We start from the raw sequence: 10828 nt of genomic DNA on the forward strand, positions 1-10828 counted from the left end.
ATAAATCTTGTAAATTTCTGTGGAGTTAAATATTTTAAAATAAAAAAATGTTTATGTGAATATTAAGGGGAAAGAACTTATAGCATGCTGGCATGCCTCAAAAATCGTTAGAGAGAGATTTCCCAGCACCCCAAAATTTTCAACCTAAGGGGGTGAATTGTTTTTGTTTTCTTCTTCTTCTTCTCGCACTTATGTATATATTTATGTATAAATAAAACTACCCTTATCGCTTATTCAGTTATTTAAGAAATTAAAAATATGACTACTGTTTTATATTTTATTTTACTTTTAATATGATCACTTTCTGAGCATTATTCTATGTATTGTTCATGCATTCTCGACTACATTTTCTAATGAGTTTCTAATATGCATCTGAGCACCACATACAATAATTTCATTGTTGTTTTATTATGTTGAAAAGAATGGAGCTCAGTTTTCCTGAGAAATGATCAAAGTTGTAACATCATTTTAAAATGGAATCTAAAGGAAGAGATGTTAATTTCTTTTTTCTTTTTTATTTAGGAAATCAGGTTCAATAGCTAAAATATACTCTAAGAGTGAGAAAGTGGGAGCAAGGAAACATTTTTCTAATAATGGAATTTGCATTAAAAAATTTCCTCTAATTAGTCTTTCTATTACATGCACAGGACCTGAAATTTTGTTGGAGGAAGCTAGTCGACCCCAGTGCTCAACTGCTACTTATTTTATCAACCCTGAAAAAATGTAAAGCAGAGCCAGCCCCAGCAGAGTTTGAAAGAATGTAATGTCCAGAAGAAATGTTGTTAAGCGTTTTGTCTGATACAGTATCAAGTCTGCCAGATTATTGCCTTAAAATTTGTTCCAGTTATGAAATGTATTTTGTCTGACTGTTACTGAAAATAATATAGGTCATTATAACCATGGTTTTCAGAACACATTTGGATTTGATTGATTCTTGAGATAACTGAAGAAAGGTTGTCACACAGCAGGGTTAAAGCAGCTCCAAGCGAATAGCAACAACTATAAAACTCAACACACTAATAAAAATTAATAAGCTTTTCAGTACATAATTTGAACTAAAAATTGTCTGTTAGGCTAAATATGTATTGGCACCAGTTTGTAATATAGTTGAGCTTTCATCAGGAGAAACCTGAAACTGCCTACAAACATGGGAATTAAAGCAATGGCAGTACACTACAACAACTGCAAAATGTATTCCTTCAAAAACACTACTACTACTACTACTACAACCACTACATAAAACAACAAATCTTCTGCTCTTCAGTTTGAACCTAGTCACTTGGTAACACGTCTAAAGGAGTTACATAAGAAAACCGATTCATATCAACTAAAATGTAATCAGTCATGAGTGATGAATGATAAGATTTATGATTTGTGAAAGCATGAATTTTGGGCAACACAATTTATGGATTATGGAGTCCAGCAGTTAGTACGATAAGTGTTAGCTAATACAACATCACAAGGATAATAAGAATTTTGAGGAAATGCACTGTTTTGATATAAGTTTAAATATATATTTTGCAACATTTGACTTTGGAAAACGCACAGGAATAATTACACACACACATTAATACATTACATATACATATAGTAACGATATTTTACATATACACATCATATAGTAAGAATAGATTATGCACACATAGAGTAACAATACATTAAACACTAGCAACACATTTCTTATAATTCCTATCCTAGCATCTACGAAAAGAAAGAGGCTTTGGATAATGTTGTCCTAGGTGTACGGTGTCTATGGAAAAGACAAAATAGTTACAGCTGGAATAAATTATGCTATATTTATAAGCAACTGAAAAAGAATCCCATTATCTAAAGTAAACAAATTTTTACCCCAAATCCGCGCAAAATAATGATAAATACACACTATTTAATTTTACTAGTTGTCTCCCTTGCTCCTCAACTCTATTTTTCAATACTATATTTCTTTTCTCATGACCATTATTCTTTCTGCAACGCACACACGCACGCACACGTTTTGTATTATATATTCCTGTCGTTTACTGCTGCCATTGTCAGACACAGTGCCATCGTGGATGGAAGTATGGCAGAGAACTGGTCAATTAGTCAGTCCCCTCGTCGTCCATGTCATCTTTGCTGCCGTCTCCAGCTCCGTCAGATTCTATGTCATCTGGGTTGGAAGATTTGTTACGACGATCAGCCTGCAAAAAGAAAATACAGAAACTTAATGATACAATTTCAATAAAAATCATGTTTGATGAAAATGTTGTTATAATTAGCTCAGATTTTCAGAACATTAAAGTGAAAGAGTATTTGAAAACGCTAAGTAATAAGGGTATCCTCCAAATATTAATAATGGTTTCCTTCTATCAGAACAAAAGACCTATAATCTAAAGAATGGGATATACTTCCAAGAATGTATGGTTGTTACATCTAGCCACTCTTGAAAAAGTTTGTAGAACTCGTTCAGGATAAGCCAAATAATTAACCTTGATGTAGAAAGTTGTTTAACGATGTTCTAATCGACAAAGCAACTTTCTGTATAAATTCTCAAGCATGACCAATTGAGACTATGGATATTATCCAACCATCTCATTCTTAGTCTATCTACCCCTATGTCTCCTGTTGGTTGGCTCATCTTGAAGAATATATCTTGCAATTATTTCCTGCAACATTCTAATCACATGTCCATAGTACTAGAGCTGTGACCTCCCAATATGGAAAAGTAGCAGCTCAACCAGGAGACACTCTGTCATCTTCAAGCAATGCACTCTGTCAACTAACATTACAACAGAAATCCAGTAGCCACATAGAAAATATATTCCTGAATACCCAGCCTATCATATAAGATTCACGACTATTCTCAACCACAATATAGAGGTTAAACTAAATTCTACAGTGTCTCTACATTACTGAAGACGTTTGTCTGAGAAAATTCAGACAGTCAGCAATATCAGACATTGGAAGTGTGCTCAAACGTAACATTCACTTTGCAGATTCCTAACCAAAGTTAAACCTACCCAATGCAAGAACTGCACCAATGAAATCCAATGCATATGAATGAAATCTTATAAAAAAGAAACTATTAGGAGGGGGGGACTCCTAAATATTAAAACAAGAACAATGAAAGACTTAATGAGTGGAGAAATATCTAAATCAAGAATGGCTAAATGTATATGCTATGAGAAATGAGATTACAATGCAATGGAATAAAATCTTCATTGTTGATAGAGATACACAGCATGAATTTTTTTTTTTTAAAGAAAATAAAAGAATTTGTTAATAATCCAACTTGTAGATTCTATACTGACATCAGCTCAATATGGCTGCCTTTACGGAAAAAAATATAACAGATTTGCAGCCATAGTTGTACTTGTGTTTGTGACTTAGTGGTTAATAACATTATTGCCCTTTTAAACATGAAGGTTCTAATTTGAATCCAGCCTCAGTAACAAGATACCTGATGACATTTAGAGATCAAACTGCTGGTGACAGTATTTGTAGCCATCATCATCATCATCATTTTAATATTTGCATGGATCTGATAGAGTTTATAGTGGCAGATTTTTTTTTACAACCAGATGCCCTTCCAGCCACCAATTCTTGCCTGTTTCCGAGCAAAATAGTATTTCCCCATGGCCAGACTTGTTTATGCCAAATGTTGGGAATGAATGACACTGCTTGTATGACAGTGACAATCATTTACAACTCACAACTATCACTGTAGTACAATTACAGATACTATTACCATCATCACCCCCACTATAACCATTATCACCACCACTTCCATCATTGTTTTTACATCACCTTTTTGGATGTTGAACAAAACTTTAGACAGAGTTCTAAAGATGGATGCCCTTCCAGTTGCCAACCTTTACTTTATTCCACTGGTTTTCACTCAAAACCATGAAGCTATGACATAGATTGTTTACAAGAGTTGTAAGCAAGTGCACTGTTACTTAAACAATGTCAATATGAACACACACACACAAACACACTCACCGACATACATGTATATATAGGTGTGTGTGTATATGTACTGACGCACGTGTGTGTGTGTGTGTGTGTGTATGTACTTGCACATGTGTGTGTGAGTGTGTGTGTGCACATGAGTGTGTGTGAATGTGCATGTGTGAGAGAGTATGTGCGCTCACTTATGTGTGTGCACGTGTGTGAGTGTGTGTGTGTGTCGAGAGTTATGCTCATTGCTTCTGCAGGTAGTCTTGAGACCTGAGAGAGTGACACTATTAAGGTTTTCTTCTTGAACAATTACAAGTCAATGAATGCTGGAGAAACATGTGCAAGGTGGTCATTCCAGAGAGTCAATGTTCTGGAGAAGAAGGACTTGGATTATTGGTTTAGATTGGAGTCTGAGGAGTAGGGCAAAGACATGTGAGTTGGGAGTGCTTGAGACAAAGTGGCTTGAGACAACGGCCATTCTAGTAACAGTAGGAAAGTCAGAGACAAAAGATACTGTGTGCAGACTAGGGATTGGAGTGTGTTGGTGAAGAGCTTCAGGTTAATTAGTTAAATGACAGTTCTATGGGTATAGTTAAACTAACAGCAAGATCGTCTATGTTATACCACTAACAACAGGACATTGTGTATGCTACCACACCTACTATGACAACTACTACGACACTACCTACACTAGAGAACATTGATGATACTGCAACACTTACTACAACATTTATTGAGGATACAAGCTCCACTATCATACTGACTACAGTACAACACTGAGCATACTACCACATCTACAGCAATGCTTATATTACAGGACATTGATAATACTGCAACACCCACTGCAATATCTACTACGACATCTACAAGTATCACCACCATATTGCATATTCTACAGTACACTGAGAAAACTACCACATCTACTATAATTTCTACTACCACACTGACTACACTATAACATTGAGCATACTCTCACACCTACAACAGTATTGCCTACACTATAAAAACATTGATCATACTACCACACCTGCTACAACATCGACTACCACACTGCTACAACTCACCGTTTTGCTGTGCTGTTTCTTCATGAGATCTTTCTGGAAAACATAACAATATAATAACATATTAATAAAGTATACCCTAATGTATAGCGTAAGTGGTGTGTTGTAGCTTAGTATAACACACTAAAACACCACTACAGCATACTAGAATGAATGCCACTACAACACAGAAGAACACAACTGCTACACAATACTCCAGTAATATACTGTATTTGGTGGTATAAAAGACACACAAGAATATTAGACAGCAGCCCAATTTTAGTGGCACATATTTGGGAATTAAAGTCTTCAGAGCACTGAAGCGTGTAATACAGACCCAACTACATATAAAGGACCAGGGTGATTTTTTTGAGATTATTTCGTTGGGAAAAAGTGCATTTTGGATAGAATCAAATATGGTACTAAAACATCACCAGAACATTATTACGACCAGCTACAACACTACAACTACAATATTACTACAACATGCTAAGGACACTACAACATGCCAGAACACTACAATAACACACAAGAAATCCATTGCAATACACAAGAATACTACATCAACCTACACATTACTCTATATATCCAACTAACTAAAGATGTAGCCTCTAAAAGGTTGTACAATTTGTTAGAAATCATAGCCAAATCCTCCTCAAATTGCACCCTAGCATCTTAAAAATTATGTTCTCTGGACACATTGGATAATGTAGTTGAGGGTGCATTATGTCAAAATATAAGACAGGAAGGCTATGGCTGGCATACCTGTAATCACAGGTCTATTTGATTCGGATTGACTTAGGATTGAACAAGAAGAACAACAATTGCTGTTAACAACTACAACCAGTGATATAGCTAACGGGAGAGCAACCACTTCCCCCAGTACATTTTTCAAAATTAGCACTTTTTCAACAATTTTCTTCAACTCTTTAAGTTCACTTGTGTGATAAAAGTTTTTTGCTTATTACACGGTCTTGGGAAAACTTTCTGGAAATGTTACTTTATTTGACCAACCTCCTGTGTTTTTGAACAGTCTGTTCAATCTTCTGTGATGTGTGTTGGTGGCCGCTGACATCTGAAGAACCAAAACAAACCCTGACATCATAATCTCTCAATACTGGACAATCCCATGGAGTTTCATCTTTTTCGCATCATACCTATATCAGTAGTTGTAAGTTTCATACATAATGATATTGTTACTGAAATATGAAATTAATATACAATTATGTATATTATAACTAATGAAATATTTTGCATAATATATGAGAAATGAGTTAAAAATTGTTTGGTATATGTCACAGCCCCCCCTTTTTTTTTTGTCTTTTCCCCGACTTAAGAACCTGGGTATGCCTCTGACTACAGCAGGTAGATACATCAACAACACAGTAAAACACAACTAAAACATTGTCTCCATTATGATCAAAGCTGGCATTATCTTGCAAACCAGCTTCAGTAAAATAAGAAATGGATGACCATCAATTTTGACAATAAGTATTCAGTTGAAATAAAGAACAGATCAGTCCATATAGTCAAAAGCATGGCTCTATGGTTAAGAAGCTTGCTTTGCAGCCATGCGATCTAGGGTTCAGTCCAACTGTGCAAGTGTCTTTTAGTATAACCCCAGATTAATCAATGCCTTGGAAGTGAATTTGGTAGACAGAAACTATGTAGAAGGCAGCGAGCTGGCAGAAACGTAAGCACGCGGGGCGAAATGCCTAGCTGTATTTCGTCTGCCGTTACGTTCTGAGTTCAAATTCCACCGAGGTCGACTTTGCCTTTCATCCTTTCGGGGTTAATAAATTAAGTACCAGTTATGCACTGGGTTGATGTAATCGACTTAATCCCTTTGTCTGTCCCCTTGTGGGCAATAAAGAAATTAAAAACTATGTAGAAACTCATCATATGTGTGTGTGTGTGTTTATACCATGTTGAATCAGGAGTGTTTTTTGGATTTTCACTGATGATTTTTGGCAACTTGTGTCTCCATGATATATCATTAATTTGATACAATTAGTTGCCCAATCATTGGTGAATTGTTTAATCTTAATTTTCATATATAACATAAAACATAATTGTTTATTCTTTACTTTACAGTTTTGATAATGAGGGGTTAAAAAATTGCAATTAAAACCATTTAACACTTCCTGTAGAAAAAAGGACTGAGTGTGAGGACAGCAGCAACAATTACATAATCCAATTCAGGTCCAAGAATTTGAAATGCTACCTGCTGAAAGACCTATTCAAATTCGTTTTCTGAGACTGGCCTTCATGCCGGTGGCACGTAAAAGCACCCACTACACTCTCAGAGTGGTTGGCGTTAAGAAGGGCATCCAGCTGTAGAAACTTTGCCAGATCAGAATTGGAGCCTGGTGTAGCCAACTGGCTCACTAGTTCCCAGTCAAACCGTCCAACCCATGCCAGCATGGAAAGCAGACATTAAACGATGATGATGATGATGATTTTATCTTTGGAAGGCAGCGAGCTGGCAGAAACATTAGCACATCGAGTGAAATGTTTAGCGGTATTTCATCTGTCTTTACATTCTGAGTTCAAATTCCACCAACGTCGACTTTGCCTTTCATCCTTTCAGGGTCAATAAATTAAGTACCAGTTGCATACTGTGGTCAATCTAATCGACTGGCCCCACCTCCCCAAGAAATTCTGGGCCTTGTGCCTAGAGTAGAAAAGAATATTTTATCTTTGGGTATTAGCACTGCTTTTGTTGCTCTATTTATTTTGTGTGTGTGTTTGTCCCCCCACTATTGCTTAATAACCAGTGTTGGTGTGTTTACATCTCCATAACTTAGCATATTGACAAAAGCGACCAACAGAATAAGTTCAAGGCTTAAAAAACAAAAAAAGGAGTGGGATCAATTCACTTGACAATCAATGATGTGTTTACATCCCTGTAACTCAATGGTTTGGCAAAAAAAAAAAAATGATAGAATAAGTTCCAGGCTTCACAGAAATAAGTACTGGAGTCAATACATTTGACTAAAAATTTTTCAAGGTGGTGCCCCAGCATGGCCACAGTTTAATGACTGAAACAAGTAAAACATATATATAGATACATTTCAAAATGTAACTACATGTGGATCGTTTTTTTTTCTCCGTCTTCCTTTTCTCATGGACTTTCCTCTGTCTCCGGTTTCTGAGGAAGAGCTTTGCTGAAAACATAAAACACCCTTTCTTTCCTTCCCTGAGTGCTTTTTAATGCTTTGCATGTATCACATCCTCACGTTTTTTTTCTTGTTGATTTTTCATTTTTTGGGGATTAATTATATATATACATATATATATATATATATATATATATATATATATGAATAATTGAGATTCCGTAGAATTAGGTACTTAAATTGAGGCACAAGGCAGTTCGGTAAAGTTCGTGCAGCTCGAAGTTAGATGAAAAAGCAAAGTTGTGCTAAAAAAAATGGTTTATTCTTTATGTTGGAAATCTATATGGTTGGCTGCTTTTGAAGGGAGCAGTTTATTTCAAATTGGTGTAATGTTTTCATTAATCGATTAAATAGAGCCGCTTGAAACGGCTGTAATGCACTGATACTTGGACATCCTTGTTACTTATTTGCTATATATATATGGCCTTGCAGGGTGGCATCATTCGAAGGCTAAAATGATGCAAAGCATATTGTGAACAGTGATATATAACATCTGATAGTCTGCTTGGACAGATAATCACATTATATATATATATATATATGTGTGTGTGTATATGTATATGTGTACATGTATATATATATACATATACACAGGTATAATAATAATTATTATCATTATATTTGTATAGTAAGGGGTGAGCTGATAGTATTGTTAGCATGCTGAGAAAAATGCTTATCAGCATTTCGTTCATCATTATGTTCTGAGTTCAAATTCTGCTGAGGTTGACTTTGCCTTTCATCCTTTCAGGATCCAAAAAATAAATACCAGTTGAGCACTGGGATCGATGTAATTGACTAATCCCCTTCCCCTGAAAAATGATCACCTTGTGCCAAAATTTGAAACCATTATGATATCCCTACAGCAAACAAATCAGATAAATCCAATAATGGACAATAATGTTTCAAATCAGACCAAAAATGTTTCTACATTCATTTGTTTTGGCAAGGAAGCTTTTTAGAAGTATGTTCAAAGTGTTTTCATTGCCCCACAAAAATGTTAGTGGGTGCAAGCACACCCCTAGTAGCAGTGAGTGCATGATGTGTCAGTGGGGGGATGTATGTCAGTGAAGATAGAGGGCCAGTAGTGACTGGATTGATTGATTGTATAGTATGTACCTATGGTATGGTGTTGTATGGCTGTGAAAGTAAAGGACCTGTGATGACTGGAGAGACTATAAGTGCCAGTGGAGTGGTACTGTATGGCAAAGAACCTGCAGTGAGTAGAGAGTGTATGCTATGTCATGGGGTGATGTATGTTGGTGAAGATAGAGGACTTGTAGTGACTGGATTGATTGTATGGTATACAAGGGGTGCTGAAAAGTTCCTGGCTTTGAGTAAAAGAAAATACAAGAGGATCAGTTAATTGTGATTTTATTAAGGATATTCCCCTCTCAGATTCATACACTTATTGCAGAGGTCCTTCAGTTTTTCTAAGCCCTGTAAAAGAGCTTGGAACGTTGGGTCTTCAACCAGGCTTTTCATGATACCCTTAAAGCCAGGAACTTTTTAGCACCTCCTCATATTTTGTCCATGGTGCAGTGTTGTATGATTGTGAAAGTAGAGGAGCTGTAGTGTAAGTTCCGGTACAGTGATATTGTATGGCAAAGAAGGTAGAGAACTTTTAGCAACCAAAAAAACTGTATGGTGTGATGTTGTATAGTTGTGAAGTAGAAAATTTGTAGTGACTGTATGGTGAGAGACTGTATTGTGTAGGTCGCAATGGGGTGACACACATATGACAGTGAAAGTAAAGGATCTGTAAGGATCAGATAAATTGTATGTTATTCTATTGTTTGTATATGATCTTTAGTGACACCAGAAACAATATTTAAAAAATGTTAAGGAGAATATCCTCTGTTGGAGATGTTATGAATATTTAAACATGAACTAAAAATAGAATTGGGTATTGCTAACTGGTGATATGTAAGTCTGTTGGGAGAGGTGTAGTATGAGATAATCATAACAAGAGGTAGATGAGGTGAGTATAGGGAGAGATACTCTCAGATCTGATGTGATAAGAGGTAAATAATAGAGACAGGCAGATAGACTGACTGACAGTGCATGGATTAAAAGTTGTATTATGATGCCTAGAAAGAAGTTAGCAGAAATTGGAGCAAGGTGTCTGAGGGAGGAGTTTTGTATGAACGGCAAGGAAGGTAGACAATTGAATCAATTGACTAAAGAAAGCAGTTTGGTGGATTGGCTCCTTTCAATCATTTATTTCACAATGAAGAGGGTGGGGGCAAAGATCTATTATCAGGTTTTCTTAATGATTTCTGTTTTCCTAACCCAAGCAGCTGTTGTAATAGTTCAGGTGAATGCTGTTTTTATCATCCCTACCTACCACAAGGCACCCTACTGACTGCTCTATATATTGCACACCAGCCACTGAGAGATATTTCTCGTACACATGTCAAACTAAAACCTACAAAACATTCAGAGCTCTCTCTCTGTCTGTCCCACAATGGAACACACACATGTATATGTGTGGCATATCAGCAGTGTGTGTGTGTGTATTGTTTGTTTTATGTCAAGTTATATAAGACACAACTTAACATTAAACTGAAGAATTACTCAACACTACTTTTTAGTAGAGTATACATTTATGAAACTTTACAAGAGTTACAGTGACTTCAGCTGGCTAGCTTTACATAAACACACATATGCATACAT

General features: G+C 36.0%; 1 long non-coding RNA gene across 1 annotated transcript; it reads right to left on the reverse strand.

Annotated features, from left to right (window-relative positions):
• Positions 1-2074: 2074 nt before the first annotated feature.
• On the reverse strand, positions 2075-6123 carry LOC149136233 (uncharacterized). Its single transcript, XR_016241683.1, has 3 exons — positions 5991-6123; positions 5001-5033; positions 2075-2177 (listed from the first exon to the last, which is right to left on the reverse strand). It is a non-coding gene; the product is annotated as an uncharacterized LOC149136233 (long non-coding RNA).
• Between the last annotated feature and the right edge of the window lie 4705 nt (positions 6124-10828).

Source organism: Octopus bimaculoides, chromosome 4 (assembly GCF_046866305.1).
Source record: "Octopus bimaculoides isolate indiv1 chromosome 4, ASM4686630v1, whole genome shotgun sequence".
Classification (NCBI taxonomy): domain Eukaryota; kingdom Metazoa; phylum Mollusca; class Cephalopoda; order Octopoda; family Octopodidae; genus Octopus; species Octopus bimaculoides.